At 52.8% G+C, this 15,848-nt stretch overlaps 1 long non-coding RNA gene across 2 annotated transcripts; it reads right to left on the minus strand.

The window, feature by feature from the left end:
• Positions 1 to 9,397: 9,397 nt before the first annotated feature.
• LOC123077199 (uncharacterized) lies at positions 9,398 to 12,167 on the minus strand. 2 transcript variants are annotated; one of them, XR_006436476.1, is made up of 3 exons: positions 10,273 to 12,167; positions 10,062 to 10,115; positions 9,398 to 9,668 (listed from the first exon to the last, which is right to left on the minus strand). It is a non-coding gene; the product is annotated as an uncharacterized lncRNA (long non-coding RNA). The 2 variants fall into 2 exon arrangements; XR_006436475.1 differs by lacking the exon at positions 10,062 to 10,115.
• Between the last annotated feature and the right edge of the window lie 3,681 nt (positions 12,168 to 15,848).

The following is a 15,848-nucleotide window of genomic DNA, read 5'->3' on the forward strand; positions in this document are numbered from 1 at the left end:
GCCGAGTCGCTCGTCCTCAAGTGTGAGGGATGCCAGCGCTTCAGCAAACGCAGCCACCAGCCGGCGTCAGCACTCCGCACCATACCGATCGCCTGGCTCTTCGCGGTCTGGGGACTCGACATGGTGGGACCCTTCAAAATCGCTCGAGGCGGCATGACGCACTTGCTGGTGGCAGTGGACAAATTCACCAAGTGGATCGAGGCAAGACCAATCAAGAAACTGGACGGGCCAACAGCCGTCCGGTTCATCAAGGACATAGCGGTGCGCTACGGCATGCCGAACAGCATCATCACCGACAACGGCACCAACTTCGCCAAGGGCGCGCTCGAGCAATACTACTCCGTCTCCGGCATCCGCCTCGACCTGGCCTCCGTTGCGCATCCGCAGTCCAACAGGCAGGTCGAGCGGGCCAATGGACTCATCCTGTCCGGCGTCAAGCCACGACTCGTCGAGCCACTCATCCGCTCACCCGGCAGCTGGCTTGACGAGTTGCCAGCCATTCTCTGGAGTCTACGCACCACGCCGAATCAATCGACCGGGTTCACCCCATTCTTCCTCGTCTATGGAGCCGAAGCCGTCATCCCGACCGACGTCGAGTTCGACTCGTCGCGCGTCGCGATGTACACCGAAGCCGAAGCCAGAGAAGCCCGCGAAGATGGCGTCGACCTGCTCGAAGAAGCACGCCTCCTGGCGCTCAGTCGCTCGGCCATCTACCAGCAAGGCCTGAGGCACTACCACAGCAAGAAGATCAAGCCTCTCGCGTTCCGCGAGGGCGACCTCGTCCTCCGACTCGTCCAAGAGCAGGCAGGCCAGCACAAGCTGTCCCCTCCATGGGAGGGCCCATTCATCGTGAGCAGGGCCTTGCGCGATCGCAATGCCTACTACCTCATCGACGCACGCAAGTCAAGGAAGCGCAAGAAGGACACCGCCGGTGAAGAAATGACCCGGCCGTGGAACGCGGAACTCCTCCGCCCGTTTTACAGTTAGCCGCACGAGCGTATGTATCATCGCCTTTTGTGAACGCATGAAACCATGGGGTCCCCGAACGAATCTCGGGGGCTGCCTTTTGTCGACCAATTTATTGTGTTCCTATTTCCTTGCATTACTATACCACTGAACCCGGCCACCGGTCCGACTTGCTCGACCCGGGGGCTCGGGGGCTGGTCGGCTCGGTCGCCACCCCGCCGCCTTACTTGCTGATTCCTGGTAAAGTTAGGATGCCGCGGTCCCCCACTTCGCCCTAAAGCCACAGATCCAGCTTTGGTTGTCGGCTGGCAAGCACAACGAGCCAAAGCTCCTTCGCGCTTCATACACTAAGTCAAAGGCTGCCGGGTCGATCGACCCGGCCCACCATTCATCAAATGAACAGCCGCACGACCGGCTGCTCGCCAACCAGCTTCGCCGGATTGCCGCCAGCCGGCCCAGAGGGTGTTTTGCTCGCGCTCAACGTTTTGAGGGACCCAAGTCCTGTGCGCTCCTCTCAAAGAATCGAACTCCTTGTCACGGACCGGAGCCTCGGCCGTCTGACTCGCGGGGGGGAGGTTTGAAAAGGAAAAGCGCATGAAATCGGTCCCAAAAACGGAAGGCAAAAAGCAAAAGCACCCACGACATCATTACACCCTAAAACCCCTAGTGGGTGGGTGGACCTGCTATTTAACAGATTTTACACAAAGTGTCTCAGGCATCTCCAGCGCGGCGTCGCGACATCGACGGCTCTCCCCTGGCGGCCTTCGGGTCCAGTGAGGTGCCGGTGTCCTCCTCAGCACCCGCGTCGTGGTAGACGCCCGTCTCCTCCGAGCTCCCCACCGGATCGCGGAGGAGCAAGCCGTAGTCGTCGCCGTCCACGGCCCTGCCGTCTTCCGTCCGCTCCGGATGGAACTCGTCGTGGAAGGCGAACTCGGCAATGTAGCTGGCCCGAGAGGCGATCCGGCCGGCTTGCTCCTGCAAGAGCTGCTCCGAACCGGCCCGCTGGCCCATCAACGCGTCCAGCTGCAGGTCCGGATGCAGGACAGCGCGAACCGGAGCGCCATCTCAGCACCGGCACGAGCGGCGGAGACGCGCCACTCGCCAAGCCGGTCCGGCCCCATCTCCAACCAATGCGCCAGGCGCGAGAAGCTGCTCGGTTGGATAGAGTCCGGCCATAGGGCCGCCATCATTGCGGTGCCGGCCTGGGACAGCCGCCCCAACTGCGTTCCCAGGACCTGCAGCCGGGCCTCAGCGGCGGCGATGATCTCCGGGAAGGTCCAGGCCACCCGGGGATCCGTCCCGGACCCAACGACGCCAGTCGGGTCGCGCTGATAGCGGAAGGCTTCCTCCGCCAGCCGCTGCGTCTCTGGGAAGGCCCCTGCCGCAAAGAAAGAAGCGAGTTAGAAGAAGAACAACAAGAAGGAAGAAAGGCCGGATCTCGACCCGGCAAACGACAAGAAAAAGCACTTACTGGAGAAGGACTCTTCCAGGTGCTGCCCCTCAAGCAACGTACCACGCCGCTCCCGCTCGATGGCGCGGTCGCGCTCCTCGAGCGCCTTCTCCAGATCGGCCGCCTTGGCAAGGGCCGCCTTCAGCTCGGCGTCCTTGTCTTCGGCCGCCTCGCGGCGACGGGCCTCGTCCTGACGGGCCCCCTCAACCATGGTGACCTGCCCCCGCAGGCGATCCACCTCGGCCTGGAGCCGGCCCTTGTCGTCGGTCAGCTAGCCGCACTGCTGGTCCGCCTCCACCAGGGCCTGTTGCGCCTCTGCTACCTTGGCGGCTTCCGCCTTAAGGAGCTCCACCTCGGCCTCGAGGCGGCTCTTGTGACCCGCCAGCTGCTCATGCAGCCGGTTGGCCTCATCGAGAGACCGCCGAGCCGCAGCCGCCTCCGCCCTCGCCTGCGCCGCCTCGACGCCAAGACGGCTGGTGTCGGCAACGAGCCGGTCGTAGTGATGACCGGCCTGGAGCAGACGAGTCCGCCACGACAGCACCTCGGCTGCGAAAAAGAAGGACTCAGCAGAAGAAAAAAGCAAGACTTAAGATTTGGCCCAACTGTTACATAGTTGCCCCGAATCTCGGGGGCTACACCCAGTGGGTGCGCTAGCGCGCCCCCACTAGAAAAGAGCACAAGAATACCTACGGCGACGCGGAGCTCCTCCTCCTTGGCGGCAAGCTGCTCCATGAGCTCCCGGTGCTTGCCCAGGAGACGATTGTAGGCGGCGACCTGGAAGGCGTCGAGATGCTGAAGACAGCAAAAATCAGAACAAGGCAAACACTCTAAAGATTCGACCCAACTACTACGTAGTTGGCCCGAACCTCGGGGGCTACACCCAGTGGGTGCGCTGGCGCGCCCCCACAAAGAAGAAATTACAAGAAGACTTACCAGAACGGCGCGCTCCAAGTCGTGTGTCCGCTCCACCTCGGCCTGGGCGAAGGCCTCGAGCCGTTCCGTCCGGCCTCGCAGGCGGCGACTGACGGCGTCCAGCGCCGCCTCCTCCTGGGTCTGAGGCCCGAAGACAACGGCGCCCCCGCTCCGCGCCGGCTGCGGCACGGCAGCTCGGCACCCTCCCTGCCGTGGCACCAAGGCGTACCCCCCGCTGGCCGCTCGCGACGCGGCCAGCACCTCCTCCGATGCCCCTCCCAGCGCCGACGACGACCCGGACGCCGGGACGCCCTGCGTCGCCATCTCTGACCCGGACGCCGGGACGCCCTGCGTCGCCGTCTCCGGCCCAGCTGCCGAGGTGGCCTCCGGCACCGCCGCCCGCGGTGCCTCCTCCAAAACCGGCGGCGCCTCCGACACCGCCGCCCGCAGCGTCTCTTCCAAAACGACGCCGCCTCCACCACCATCAGTCCCCGCTCGCTCGACCACGTCGGCCTGCGGCGGGGTGTCATCCACCACCTCCACGACCTCCCGGCCGGGGATCACCACCTCAGCCCGGCCTCCACGGCCGTGCTCCCTCACCGACGACGGCTCAAAGACCGTCGCCGCCACCACCGCGCCCTCCGGCATCTCGCGCCAGGCCGGCTCCGTGCCGGATCGCGCCCATGCCGCCGCCGCGTCGGTCAAAGCACGGACCGACGCCGCCTCCAGCTCCGCCTCGGCCCGGTTCCTGTCCCGCCAGGCCAAGGCTTCGGCGTCGTTCGGATCCAGGCCGAGGTCCGAGTCGGCCCGTCCCTCCACCTCGGCCTGGTCGGCGAGGTCGGACCGGCTCCTGCGGAACGCGGCCCCTTCGGCGGTCATGGCTTCTGCCGCCGCCCTCGCCAGCGCGATTCGCGACCTGGAGAAGAAGACAGAATGAGCAGAAAAGAAACAAGACTAGCTCAAGAAAAAAAATCTGAGCGCAAATGAGAGATGAAGCTTACCCCGCCAAGACCGGGACCGGGGTTGGCCTCCCGTGCCCGCCGTTGCGCTTCCTCTTGGCCGGCCTCCCGGCCCTGGCCGGGTCCGCAGTGCGCTTCGAGGCCCGGGATCGCGGCGCGACGCTGTCTTTCCCATGCGGGCGGCTCGGCGCCGCGCCATGCAGGGACCCAGCTCCGCCCGCGTCGCCGCCTCCCCCGCCCAACGCCACTACACCGACAACTGGTGTCAGCACCGACCGTTCCGTGCCGCGGTCAGCAATTCAAGACACATGAAAAAAACACGAGACTTACCCGCGCGATGCCCAGCGCCAGCGTCGGACTCGGCCTCCTCCTCCCCGCCATGAGCCGCGGGCTCCTCTGGCGCCACCGGCTCCACCTGCGACGGGGCCCGGGCGTAAGGATGTCGAATCGCGTTCAGAAGTACCCCCCGCGTCACGTCAGAACGGATGAGAAGGTGCGCGGCAGCAAAGTAAGAAGACCAGACACTCACCTGCGGCGCCGGGTTCGACTGGCTGTACGGCGCCTTGCCGAACCGCCAGTCCTCCCCAAGGTTGGCCTTGGAGATGTCATTCACGCCGCGCGCGACCTGCTCCGCGGACAGCCGCGTCGACCCCATGCGGTTGGGCTCTTGAAGGCCGACCATTTCGCCGATGAGGCAGGAGCGCCCCTGAAGCGGAAGGACCCGGCGCATGATGAACGCGGCGAGGAGGTCGATGCCGGTGAGCCCCTCCTGTGTCCTCATCACCGTCACCCGCTCGCAGAGATTAATGATCTCCTGCGACGGGCGCCTGGGCGAGTAGCCCCAGTTCGTCTTCGCCCGCGGCTGCGATGGCGAAGGCCAGAAGGTTGATGTGATCCGCACCAAGGTTGCGGACGTAGAAGAAGGAGTTCTGCCACTTCTTGGCAGAATCCTCTAGCGGGATCTTGGGGAAATCCGCCCCCGACCGCTTCGAGATGACGGCGGCGCCGCAATCGGCGAACTCCCCGGCCGACGGGCCCTGCTGCTTCAAGGAGAAGAAGCGCGCCCAGAGGTCGATCGTAGGCTCGACCCCCAGGTACCCCTCGCAGAGGGTGACGAAGCCGGAGAGCTGGACGATGGCGCCGGCGCTAAGATGATGCGGCTGGAGCCCGAAGAACTCCAGGAACGCGCGGAAGAAGGTGCTCGCCGGCAGCCCGAACCCGTGCTCGAAGTGCGTGAGGAAGACCACGCGCTCCTGCCCCTCGGGCCGCGTCGCCCGGAGTTGGTTGATGTCCTCGAAGGTGACATTCGAACCCATCTAGGAGCCCGATGGCAGCGACATGGTCAAAGGAAGAAGAAGGAAGATGGACGGCGAAGGAGTTCTGCTCGGAGCAGCGGGCGCCGCAGTGCGTCAATTGCAAAGAGTGGAGCGAGAGCAAAGGGACAGGAGGGCGCGAGCGAGAATAATGTCCGCCCCCCCCCCCCCTGCCCCCCGATTTATAACCCTCTGTTTGAACGTGGGGAAGTGGGGAAGTGGGATCGTCTGCATGCGCTCGTTCCACTACCCCGCAATAAGTGTGCACGTACACGCGCGGTAACTGCCCGGGGAAGAGCAAGCGGCCCCCGGACGCCGCAATAAATCCGCGCGCTTGGGCCGAGGGCGCGCGGCGGTGGGCCCCAGCCCGTCACCCGGTCCCGTCACGCACGTGGCCTGTCAGGCCCCTCCGACTTCCGGGCACCATGTGGCGCCCGCGCAAAGCCCGAGGGACTGCCCCAAGATTCGGCGGACTTCTCGGTCCCCGCCACGACCGAGATGCCGCGATCCGGTTTCCGAGAAAACCGGCACACAGTGGGTGTTGCCGGACCCGGCGCTCACAGAATCCACCTTGCTTAAGGGGGAACTGCGAAGGCCCACTCATCCGAAGACGGCGGACCTTCACAGCTTCGGGGACTACTGTCGGGGGGATGGACCCCGGGCAGGCAACGGAACCCGGATCCTCTTCAAAAAACAACGGTGCTGGCACCGCCCCTCAATACCGGCACGCGCTTGGCTAGGTCGCTCGACCCGGCCAAGCCCCGTAAGCGGGCCAGACTAGCCGACCCGGCAAGACACGTCGACTCGGCCTCAACAACTAGCGCAAGACAGCCGAACCCGGCACGGCCAAAGCCTCCTCAACAAGCCAGCGCCACCCATGGCGTGCTACGCAATCCAGCCGCGAGTCAACTCCCGTCCCATCCAGGCCGTATGATGGGGACGAGACTTCAATAAACGATGACCGAGGCAACAGTGCCCCGCCCATGCCTCTGGTCAGCAGGAACGTGGCAACAGTGCCCCTCACCTACCCGCTGACCAGGGCTGGCGTGGCTACAGTGCCCCCGCCCTCACCGCTGACGACAGCAAGCGGCAACCTGACGGAGAGCACTGTACGCGACTCAACTCGGCCACGCCCTGACGATCGACAAGACGGCGCACAGTCCCCCTAGGCTTGTGGGGCCCGCACCTAGGGGAACCCGGCGAACCACAAGCCCTCAGCGGGACCCAGCCCGGATCCCCGGACACCGACAATACGGACCCACTGACTTGTAACATTACCATTGTACCCCCGGGGGCTTGGACTATAAAACCCCCCGGGAGCCCACGATCATTCGGGGGGCGAGCGAGAGGACGAGCCACAAAACAGCAACACCAGAGAAAAGGAGCAGCCCAAGCCTTGGCCAGCTTCCTTCCTCCTCCATACAGCTCCAGGAGCAACATTATACTATCGATCATCCAACTACACTCGGCAGGACTAGGGGTATTATCTCTCCGGAGAGCCCCGAACCTAGGTATGTCCGGCGTCCCGCGCCCGCTCATCCAACCTCGCCTCTGGAGTCCACCAGCGCCCTCGAGCCTCCTCCTCTCTTTAGCCATCCCTTGGCATCTGCCGTGCGCCCACCACGGCACATGTGTTGTACTCGCTTCTACATACACCCCACTTCTTTTTTATTTGCCGGGTCAAATAGTTTCTTCCAAAGCGTTCGTTGAACTTCTTATGCAAATTAGCTTGTCCTATGTCCGACAAATAACCACCGTTGCGGTTATTTGCTCGAACCTCCTCTACGCACGCATTCATAAAAATTGTATGAGCAGCACTGTCCCAATTTGCTTTGGGTTCTTTGACTTTCTCCATCTTAAATTAGCATCATCATAGAAAATAGTGTCATGTACTAGGAATTCACATACCAATACATTAGTAAGAGAAAAGCAACCATAAAACAGCAAAAGAAGGCAAAACAATGATATCAGTGTTGCTTCATACTGCCATATTGTTGAACGGCTCCAAACCAAAATAAAGATATGTATACCCAAGTGCCCAACACTAGAAGTATTAGTGAAAATTATGCTTGTGGATATCTCTTTCTCGTAGAATACTCATAGTCTCTTCATTTTTGTAAATAGGCAAAAAAGCTGCGCAGGTTGTGGCCTTCTCCCTCCTTTGTTGGACGTTGTATGCACTTCTATTACTAATTTAACAGCAAACAAGTTGTATGCACTTCTGTTGGACGCATCACGGCTGGCTGGGTGCAAAAAATTAGCACCATCCATCCATCTACCAGCATCAGCAATCAATCCATCCATCTAACAAATCCAAGCATTAATCCATCTACCTATGCAACAAACATCAGTCTAGCTATATAGCATAAGAAAAACGAAGAACAGAGGGATAGGGAAATAGGATGCCTCACCGTGGGTGTGGTCTGCTCCTCGCGTGCGTGGACTGCTCGTGGCCGTCGAGGTGCAGCGCCGGTGGCCGTCGAGGTGCCGCGCCGGTGGCCGTCGGTGTTGGCGGAGACACGGCGGGGGGGAGGACGAGCAGCGAAGGAAGAGGGGTGACGGAGGGAGATAAGGCGGGCGGCGGCCGCGGGAAACTGGCCGGCGGCCGCGGCAAGGGCCTGGCCGGCGAGGTTGGTCCGGTGGCGGCGCAGCAACCCTAGCCCTCGCTGCGTCTGGACTCCTTTCCCCCGATGCGAACAGGGGTCAGTGGTCCGCTCGCTCGTTTTCTCTGGTCCAGCGCGTGGATGCGCAGTGGCATTCCGGGTGTAAATTCTTGATGGGATAGGGGTACTCTTCTATTTTGAAACGTTTTCACTGGTGGGACTTGCCAAAATCTCATGATTCTGGGAAAATCAAGCTTTTTGGGTGCTTTTGGATTGCACTAGGATTCTAGAGAATCCTCTCCAGATTTTGGAAGTCTAAATGAGTTCTTTTGGCTCCAGATTTTCCAGACCAAAATTCTCCACAATCTGCTCAAAAGAACTGGGCCTTATTCTAAAAGCCCAACCAATATTTTTTTTTAAAGCATAGTAGTCAAGTCTTAATTAGTAGGCTTCTAAAAAATAAATTTGATTGGGCTTCTAATACAACCTGGGTAGGGAGCAGCTTGTTCCAGCTTATTCTAGAAGTCAGCAAAAGTACTGGCCCTTAACATCGTTAGTGACCAAACTACACGGAAGTGTCACATAGGGGCACATATTTTACATTTGATGTTAAATAGGGAAGAAATTTTTTTGGGCCAATTAGTGAAGCAAACTTTAAGAAAGGCCAAATAAGGACTTCTCTGCCAATCCACCTTGTCTAAATAAAACTCCAATCCATCCAGTCCCGATTCGGTTGCCTAAAAAACCTGTCCCGATTTAGAGGCGCAATAGGAATAATTAATTTAATACTATGGTGTCTGCTCCTTGTACTGGTTGCTATTCTATAGGTACTAGTAAGCGTGCACGTGCAACGCACGTATCAAACATGAAAAACTCTTATGAAATATACATAAATTTCTTGAATTTTTTGAAAATTCATACAAAGTGCATTTCTTGACTCATACAAATAATTTGATTATCATTCTTCATGATCAACATTCTTGTTGAAAAAAACATCGCACATCTTTGCGTTAATTATATAGTCTCTTATCTAAATGCACACTTTCTCAATGCATAGCGCCTAAATGATTATAATCCCCTGTAAATGAATTTCAGTATTTGAACAAAATATACAGGCGGGCTTCGGCCCATTGCACTATGTGTCAAATATACAACCGTTTGAAATTTTGCTAATCATATTGTTATAGTATAATCTAATCAGAAATTAGAATCACCTTGTTGGATAATAGATTATTTAAAAGGTTAATCACCATTCTCCATACACACATACAAGTACCATTCAATAAAGATCCATTTATGTATCAACAATAATAACGAACTATTACTATGAGAAAATGGAGTGTCTTTCACAGAAGTGATAAAATGCCAGGTGAGAAAATCAAGTATCAACATTTATATATCTCCAGCCAATTGAAGATAATGTCATGCAAACCAAACCATGCCTTCGCTCTTTACAACAAGAATCCTGCCAAGCAAAGCAGAGAAGTGCAGAATAAGGAATTTTGTTTATAGAGCTATCCTCCAATTCCTAAAACACATATAAAAGTCATGCATGACACACTTTACATTTCAGTGTTGGCACTGCAAAAAAAATATGTCATGATTTCCCTATATACTTTCTTGGCGCATATATACGGAACTCCTAACCCAAACTTACCCAAGAAACTGTAGGTTCTTATCAACAAAATTCCATCAGACTATTAGAATGGACAAATGAGGATTTTTTTTTTTACTTAGAGAACCTCACATCGACCATCCGACATGTCCCAATTTTGTGAAAAATAGCAGATCATCAACAAGCTCACACAACATTGTCCATCAAGCTCTAAACTCTGAATGCGAGGGGAGCTCACAGTACATGTTTTCCCCGCTGGTTTTCCAACTGGCCAATCGGCTGATGGTACCAAACCAACTGCAATACATAATAAAACTTGTTGGTTGATGCAACCAAACCAACTACAATACATCCTAAGCCAAGTCGGTTGACACACCATAAATCGGCTGCAACTCCAAATAAGAAAATGTTCAAACAGAAAAAGATAGCAATGAACTTGAGATCTTGCCTGCACCTTGTCAATCTCCTCCTGGACTTGTTGACGCCTTTGAGAATTGTAAGCACTTCGCGCGGAGGGAAACAACATTCAGGCAAGTCTCCGTCACTACATCAGTGCATCCACCAAGTATAAAAAAGGTTCCCAACTCACCTCCACGGCAAACTCAAAGGAAATAATGAATTTACACAGCTTTAAAGTAGGCTTTTCTGAAAACAAACTCAAAATTGAATTAGACCACAATTTACAAAATTAAGGTAACTGGGAGAAAGATATGACAAAATTCATGAAATTCTCATAACATTTGTACTGTGAATGACAACAGAAAAAAGAAAAGAAGAACTGAATAACAGTAATTGGAAGGATAGAACAACATTTGCTTTAAATAAAATTAGCTAGCTGAGGCTGCAAGAACAACATAGAAGCTAGCATGGATCTAGCAACTACTAAAGTACATTTTAGGCAAGCACGGCTGACCAGCTACATACCATTTAATCGCTGGTGCTAAAAGAGATATAACTCAGAAATGCAGACCTGCACGTCTCCTTGTGTTCTTGGCTATTTGTGTACCTGCCCTTTGTCCCTATCCATGGGTGTAGGAAGAGCAGATTGGGCAAATCATAACATACAAGAATCCAATACAGACTAACGTTCAGAGAAGCATGTACTAATTTAGCTTGTAGAAATTCAGAGAAACATGTGTTGAAGAAGCTAGCTCACGGGAAAGCATGCCGCTTGGTGGCGAGGGCCTCAACGTGGTGGCAGCGGTGGTCAAGCAGAGGAGTGGAGGCCGGAGCGGCAGCCCGCACTCACGTCCATGGGTATTTCTTGTGCCGAAGACCATGTTGCCTCATTAAGTTTACACACTCATGGCAAAGAAGCATCTGTGTGACATTTATATCTCAAACCTGCACAAGAAAGGTTAATATGCAAATTTCTGCCATATTTCTTTGCTGGGTTCTAAATCTGACATTGACAGACAACATAAGGTTAATAGGCTCACATATCCTTGCTAGGGAAAAAGTGGTACCATACAGGAATAGTAGGAAATAAGTTAGAGAACACTAATAGCTTAAGAGTACATATAGCTTGCACATGCATGGGCTCACACTCAGTATCAAGGAATAAGATAGCACATAACTGCATGACGAACAGATCAGCCATGCCCATCTACTTCCCTCATTGCCTGCAGGAAATGTCATGTCAAATCCATTCAGTGGACACATAACTGAATTGTGCAAAATCAAGTGAAGTAAAAAACACAAAATTCCTGGTTTATCAATTCACTAAGTTGGCACTTGGCAGGCATTATAAGTCCCACACCGCCCTAAACAATTTACTAAGCACGTACATTATAGCTTCAATGCATTGGACAGAAAAACAAATTACCTTCTTCCCTGCGACGCTTCATTTAAGTCTCACGCCCACTCATGGCGACAGAAGAAAAAAACCACAGTAATTTAAGCAAAAGAGAGTGAGGGAGAGAACCTTGGAAGAAGCGGACACTGGCGTCGAGGAGCTGCTGGGACCAAGAGGAGGAATCGCGCAGGTCGAGCCGTCGAGGGAGCAGACCTCCAGGGCGCCGCGGCGGATCAACTCTAGGCATAGCGCGGCGCCGACGAAGCCCTGCCCGCCAGTCACCGCGAACCGCACGCCCTCGATCCCCTCGTTCTCGCTCAGATGCATCTCAACTGCAGCTTCGGGTGTGGGGCGGCGCGGCGGATCATAGCGACCGCAGTGGGGCTCGGGCGGCGACGCGGCGTGGCCGTGGAGGTGAAGAGGGAAATAGGGGAGGGATGGCGTCCGTCGCGCGGGGCGGCGGCAGAGGCTGGGAGGCATCCGTGGGGAGAGGGGAGCATAGCGGTGGGGAAGAAAGGCAGGGGCGCCATTGGGGCAGTGGATAATTTGTTGGGTTTGGCAGACCTTGGATGTGATATTGATTGTTGGATGTAATTTAATTTGATTGATCTAACGTCTCCGATACTTCTGTGTACACTTCGCTGTGTGGCTTTAGAGGGGGTTATGTTTGCTCTTTTAATAATTGTATAGATATAGATTAAAGAAATCAAATGGTAAATAGGAAGAGCTCAAATATTTTATTCAAAGGATGAGTGCTAAAGATTTCGCACATGAGAGTATAACCGTTAGTTTCCCTAGTGCTTTTCTTAGAAATTATCATTCGTAAGTCATTTGTGAAAACATCTAAAAACATTTTCCTAATGGTACGTATTACAAGTCCTGACTTAAATATGGTCATTTTAGCGGAGTAAAATTGTTATGCTTATCTTTGTTTCTTTGCTAGGCAAAGTTATCTAATTTTTTCATATATATCTATGCAAGGAAGTGTGTTGGCACTTGATCCAACCAATATCTTGTTCGGAACCATTTGGACCAATTTATTTTTAGGGGCTTGCTGCTTTGATATTCTATAGACCCCATGAAGATTTGAATCATGTCAGATTTACCTTGTTTCAAAGATAAGTACTTGGATAGCCATCCAAATGAAGAGTTTCTTCAATTTTCAATATCGTTTTAGATGTCATGGGCTATGTTTGGTGGAGTTTGATGTACCACCATGAGATGACCATAAACTATCAACCAAAGGATATCTAAAGATCACATCGCATAGTGACACAATAGCATTGTCAAACTGTCATATGGCATTTTCTTGGTATGCTTTTATGTGACAATATTGTTATGCTATGAGAATGTGATTGATGCAATTCCAGAGTTATTAGAGCATCTCCAGCCGTTGCCCCCCTCCCCCCAGGACGCATAAAAATTGCGCCCAGTCGTCGCCCCCAGCTCGCCCACAGGCCCCGATATTGGCCCACTTTTCAGCCCCATTTCGGCGTATAAAGGGCCCATATGGGCGAGAATAGGCCCATATTCGGCGTGGTTCGCCGTGGCTCGGCGTTCAATTATCAACATAAATATTTTTTATCACATATTTCATCACAGAAAAATCAAATACTTCAACAAAATACAACAACAAATAGTTCAATACAAATTATATAGTTCAATACAAATTATATGGTTCAACAAATAAAAACTCATATTTCATCACACGTCGCGCCCGGCGTCGCCCTTGAGCCTCCATAGGTGCTCTATCAGATCCTGCTGCAGTTGATGATGCACCTCTGGGTCTCGGATCTCCTGACGCATACTGAGGTAGGCAGTCCAGGTTGCCAGTAGCTGGTGATCAACTTCGGCTAGAGGACCCTGCCTGTAGTATGGTTCAGTGTCAAACACTTGGTCTTCTTGCTCGCTCTCGATGATCATGTTGTGCAAGATCACACAGCAAGTCATAATCTCCCACATTTGATCTTTCGACCAGGTCTGAGCGGGGTGATAACCCACAAGTATAGGGATCGCAAGAGTTTTTGAGGGTAGAGTATTCAACCCAAATTTATTGATTCGACACAAGGGGAGCCAAAGAATATTCTCAAGTATTAGCAGTTGAGTTGTCAATTCAACCACACCTGGATAACTTAGTATCTGTAGCAAAGTATTTAGTAGCAAAGTAGTATGGAAATAACGGTAACGGTAGCAAAAGTAATATTTTGGGGTTTTGTAGTGATTGTAACAGTAGCAACGTAAAGGTAAATAAGCGTAGAACAATATGTGAAAAGCTCGTAGGCATTGGATCGGTGATGGAGAATTATGCCGGATGCGATTATTCATGCAACAGTTATAACATAGGGTGACACAAAACTAGCTCCAATTCATCAATGTAATGTAGGCATGTATTCCGAATATAGTCATACGTGCTTATGGAAAAGAACTTGCATGACATCTTTTGTCCTACCCTCCCGTGGCAGCGGGGTCCTAATGGAAACTAAGGGATATTAAGGCCGCCTTTTAGTAGAGTACCGGACCAAAGCATTAACACATAGTGAATACATGAACTCCTCAAACTACGGTCATCACCGGGAGTGGTCCCGATTATTGTCACTTCGGGGTTGCCGGATCATAACACATAGTAGGTGACTATAGACTTGCAAGATAGGATCAAGAACTCACATATATTCATGAAAACATAATAGGTTCAGATCTGAAATCATGGCACTAGGGCCCTAGTGACAAGCATTAAGCATAGCAAAGTCATAGCAACATCAATCTCAGAACATAGTGGATACTAGGGATCAAACCCTAACAAAACTAACTCGATTACATGATAAATCTCATCCAACCCATCACCGTCCAGCAAGCCTACAATGGAATTACTCACGCACGGCGGTGAGCTTCATGAAATTGGTGATGGAGGATGGTTGATGATGACGACGGCGACGGATTCCCTTCTCCGGAGCCCCGAACGGACTCCAGATCAGCCCTCCCGAGAGAGTTTAGGGCTTGGCGGCGGCTCCGTATCGTAAAGCGCGATGAATCTTTCTCTCTGATTTTTTTCTCCCCGAACACGAATATATGGAGTTGGAGTTGAGGTCGGTGGAGCTCCAGGGGGCCCACGAGGCAGGGGGGCAGGCGCGCCCCCCACCCTCGTGGCAAGGGTGTGGGCCCCCTGGCCTTGATTCTTTCGCCAGTACTTTTTATTATTTCCAAAAATAATCTCCGTGGAGTTTCAGGTCATTCCGAGAACTTTTGTTTCTGCACATAAATAACACCATGGCAATTCTGCTGAAAACAGCGTCAGTCCGGGTTAGTTCCATTCAAATCATGCAAGTTAGAGTCCAAAATAAGAGCAAAAGTGTTTGGAAAGTAGATATGACGGAGACGTATCAACTCCCCCAAGCTTAAACCTTTGCTTGTCCTCAAGCAATTCAGTTGATAAACTGAAAGTGATAAAGAAAAACTTTTACAAACTCTGTTTGCTCTTGTTGTTGTAAATATGTAAAGCCAGCATTCAAGTTTTCAGCAAAGATTATGAACTAACCATATTCACAATAACTCTTAGGTCTCATGTTTACTCATATCAATGGCATAATCAACTAGCGAGCAATAATAATAAATCTCGGATGACAACACTTTCTCAAAACAATCATGATATGATATAACAAGATGGTATCTCGCTAGCCCTTTCTGAGACCGCAAAACATAAATGCAGAGCACCTTTAAAGATCAAGGACTGACTAAACATTGTAATTCATGGTAAAAGAGATCCAATCATAGTCATACCCAGTATAAATTAATAGTAATGGATGCAAATGACAGCGGTGCTCTCCAGCTGGTGCTTTTTAATAAGAGGGTGATGACTCAACATAAAAGTAAATAGATAGGTCCTTCGCAGAGGGAAGCAGGGATTTGTAGAGGTGCCAGAGCTCGATTTTAAAATAGAGATAAATAATATTTTGAGCGGCATACTTTCATTGTCAACATAACAACCAAGAGATGGTGATATCTTCCATGCTACACACATTATAGGCGGTTTCCAAACAGAATGGTAAAGTTTATACTCCCCCTCCACCAACAAGCATCAATCCATGGCTTGCTCGAAACAACGAGTGCCTCCAACTAACAACAATCCCGGGGGAGTTTTGTTTGCAATTATTTTGATTTTATTTGCATAAAGCATGGGACTGGGCATCCCGGTGACCAGCCATTTTCTCGTGAGTGAGGAGCGGAGTCCACTCCTCTTG

Source organism: Triticum aestivum, chromosome 3D (genome assembly GCF_018294505.1).
Source record: "Triticum aestivum cultivar Chinese Spring chromosome 3D, IWGSC CS RefSeq v2.1, whole genome shotgun sequence".
In the NCBI taxonomy this organism is placed as follows: domain Eukaryota; kingdom Viridiplantae; phylum Streptophyta; class Magnoliopsida; order Poales; family Poaceae; genus Triticum; species Triticum aestivum.